This window comes from Bison bison, unplaced genomic scaffold (genome assembly GCF_000754665.1).
Source record: "Bison bison bison isolate TAMUID 2011002044 unplaced genomic scaffold, Bison_UMD1.0 scf7180017864365, whole genome shotgun sequence".
In the NCBI taxonomy this organism is placed as follows: Eukaryota; Metazoa; Chordata; class Mammalia; order Artiodactyla; family Bovidae; genus Bison; species Bison bison.
In genome coordinates, this window is record NW_011494937.1 from 2,659,611 (window position 1) to 2,663,439 (window position 3,829).

The 3,829-nt window shown below is 43.7% G+C and overlaps 1 protein-coding gene across 1 annotated transcript in view; it reads right to left on the reverse strand.

The window, feature by feature from the left end:
- LOC104999907 (zinc finger protein 709-like) overlaps positions 1 to 1,917 on the reverse strand; it is a 15,150-nt gene extending 13,233 nt beyond the window's left edge. The window contains exon 1 of the mRNA XM_010855533.1: positions 1,777 to 1,917. The gene's annotated coding sequence lies outside the window, so the exon portion shown is untranslated. The remainder of the gene's footprint in view (positions 1 to 1,776) is intronic.
- Positions 1,918 to 3,829: the final 1,912 nt, after the last annotated feature.

Sequence of the window (3,829 nt, forward strand, 5' to 3'; positions counted from 1 at the left end):
CATAGACAGTATATTAAAATGCAGAGACATTACTTTACCAATAAAGGTCCGTCTAGTCAAGGCTATGGTTTTTCCAATGGTCATGTATGAACGTGAGAGTTGGATTATAAAGAAAGCTGAGCGCCAAAGAATTGATGCTTTTGAACTGTGGTGTTGGAGAAGACTCTTGAGAGTCCCTTGGACTGCAAGGACATCCAACCAGTCCATCCTAAAGGAGATCAGTCCTGGGTGTTCATTGGAAGGACTGATGTTGAAGCTGAAACTCCAATACTTTGGCCACCTGATGCAAAGAGCTGACTCATTGGAAAAGACCCTGATGCTGGGAAAGATTGAGGGCAGGAGGAGAAGGGGATGACAGAGGATGAGATGGTTGGATGGCATAACCAACTAAATGGACTTGGGTTTGGGTGGACTCTGGGAGTCTGGGACAGGGAGGCCTGGTGTGCTGTGGTTCATGGGGTTGCAAAGAGTCAGACACGACTGAGCAACTGAACTGAACTGAACTAAACCCAGTGTTTATGTGTGAAGGAGGAAGGAAAATAGTAAGGCACACAAGTAGTTCAAGCAGAAACCCCCAAATATCTATTCCATCCAGAATAAAACATGTCAGTTAATTACTATTTCTGTGGCAAGAAATTCATCTGTAAATAATTATACTTGAACACTTTTGGTCTAAGCCCTGCAGTTTCATTTGAAAACATCCAGAAGTAAGCACAGGCCTCAGAAACTTACTATACACGTTCAGGGAAAGAAAGAGTGAAAGCAAAATTCTTAACAAATTGAATTAATACAAAAATATTCTATTTTGTCTCAAAGTCACCTCTTTCTTGCCTGTTTAAACTATTTTATACTGTCTTTACAGCTGTATTGATTAAATATGTTTTTCCTTTCTTGGAAAACAGACTTAAATCAATAAATCTGTTCAAGGTGACAAACCTCGGGAGAGACAGTGTTGACAGATGAGAATGTCGTGGAAGTTTCCAAGGAATAAACTCCACCCTAAAGACTTCCCACAGGATGCATGTGTCCTTGTGCGGGGAGAGGCAAAAGGTTTTCATACAACGTACGTGATTCCATGTGGTTCCTCGGCTTTCTACTCATATAAAATATCCACAGATGAAAAAAAAAAAGTCTTTAAGAGCCATCCATGGCTCTGTGGGAAAAGGATAAACGTTGTTAAAATACTGGGTCTCTTTGAAATGCACCGCAGAGTTATAATGATGCTGTGAATCCGAAAGGTGAAGCTGGCTCTGGGAATGAAAGGAAGGACCTGGAAATTCAGGGTTTATTGCCAGAGCTAGGCTGGGGACGGAAGTTGGGGTGATGCAGAGCTGTGGATTTGAGACCCCGTTCTAAAAACAAAACCACTTGTAAAACTCTGAAGAAAACGAGTCCCTCGCCCTCGGAGGGGAAGCCAGAGACGATGAACTCCACAGAGCACTGTTCCTCCCGCGTACAATCCCTGCAGACGCAGTCACGACTGTTCCCTGATGACCCTCCCTTGTGGAAACCTCACAATCTGAGGAAGACGCCGGGCTGCGGGCGCTGAGCTGCTCAGAGGGACTGCGGGCTCAAGGGCCAAGTCTCCGTGCGTCCTGTGAGAGGACTCGACGCCCGGGGGCCCAGTTGCCGGCCCCGCATCCACGCTGATTGATAAAGGGGACAGAAGTCCGAGCGGCGACATCCACGCATGGCATCCGCAGACCCGAGTTTCGCCACGACCGGTTCCGACCAGACTCTCCACCCCGACTCCACATCTCGGGGCAGCCCACTCACCATTGCTAGGTTTCCTCGAGTCCCTCCTATGACTCCCACGACCACTGCAAATCACAGCGCGAGAAACAGTGCGACAAAGCAGATGTCATCAGCGACTCAAGATCTGGAGTGAGGGGGGCACTTCTGCGCCGCTATGGCACGTCTCCCCAACCCACCTTACCCAGCGGGGCTCTTGATTGGACTGTTTGAGAGGCCACGCCCCACGTTTGAGTGACAACAGGGCAGGAGGTTGGGTGTCTGCTGAACCAGCCTCCGTTGGCGGGCGGCGTCCTGACCCGGCAACGGATATTTGCATTAAAGCGGAACTTCCTAGCTGGGAGCTGCCTGAGTACACGTCTTCGTCTAGTTCTTTCTGAACTCCGAGGCACAGGGAAACACAGGTTGAATTCCCAAATGAATCAAGTAAGGACAGCACACGAGGACGGCCTATATCGGGCGACCCTGAAATAATAGGGTTTTATGTCCTTATAGGCGTCAGGGTCTTAAATCTGTCAGATCAGTCCAAATTGGGACCCTTGTTCAGAAACACAGACACTAAAGGTGACTCCACCACCTGTAATAGTCTGGCTCCATTTTAATAGTTGGCGTTTGCTGGCTTTGAGCCTTTAATCCCCCCGTGGCATTTCCCCACTCATATAAAACTATGAATCAGCTTGCCACTTGCCAATTTCTTACAAAGATGTTAGCTGGCATTATGATAGGTATTACATTGAATCTTCATATCCTTTTGTGTAATAGTGCCAGTGCAACTATATTAACTTCCCTAAACCATGAAATTGGGATGTTTTCCCGTTTATTTACACTTGTTTTAATTTCTTTTCACCATGCTTTGTAATTTTAAAGACCCTCTCATTTTATACTTTTTGTTCTTTTTCTAGTTCTTTGAGGTGTAAATTTAGGCTGTTAATTTGCTCGCTTTCCTAATATAGGTGTTTATAAGTTCCCGTTTTACTAGTCCTTATGTTGTCTCCAAGTGTCCTTGTGTATCTGCTGTGTTTGGGTATATCTAGAAACTCAATCTTTAGTAGTCTGTGTCTTAAAACTCTGCTTTAATCCACTCTTTTTATACTGAGCTCTGTTTATACGATAGGATGGTACTGGTGTAGAAAAATGTTCTCTTATGATTACACCTATAATATTTTGGCAGGACAGAATCCCTGGACTATGAGCCTCCTAACAGGTTCTTTGTATTCATTCTTTCCTGTTTGTCACGGGTGACACCTGAAGGGTCAGGGAGTTGTCTGACTGCTCTGTCCCATTTCAAATAAAGTTTTGGAAAGTTAGTTCCAAGAGAAAGCCTGAATTAAAGGGAACAGAACAGACTTCCCTGATGGTCCAGTGGTTAAGACTTTGACTTCCAATGCTGGGGTGCAGGTTCTATTCCAGATTGGGGAACTAAGATCCCATATCTCTCACAGCCAAAACCAGAACATAAAAAAATAACAGAAGCAATATTGCAAATATTTAATAAAGACTTAAAAAAAGTGGTCCACATAGAAAACAAAAACCAGGAAATAGAATACTTTGAGTGCTTATCAAAATGGTTTCCCTTGATTCCTGCGTGAACAAAGAGACATGTTTTTCCATCATTCAGCCCTGGTTGGTCTCCTGAAGGAAAAATTCATAAATTTGAGGGGTTCCCTGAGACTGAATTCTCAAAAGGTTTTAAATCTCAAGCTGGTCCAATCTGTATCTCCAACAAATTCAAGTTACGAATTTAAATGTTCCCTGAGGTTTACTGGCCCTAGCTGTTTCACCTCCAGGTAACTGACAATTCTATGTCTGTCTCTGGTTTGGGAAGCATTGTTGGCCATGTACTCAAATCTCTCATGAATCTAAGAACAGGTCTTGCTTTTCAGGTTTTTCAACTTTTTTTTTATTGTTGTGAAGATAACAAATGATCACCCAGAGCTCTTTACATATTGGAGCAGAAACTATCCACTCAGTTGTTGTTGTGTTCTTTTTTTTTTTTTTTCTTTTTAAGACTGTTTATCATTTTCACTATTCATTCCTCTGTTTGTGATCATGTTGGTGGTTTCTGAGTTTTTCTTCT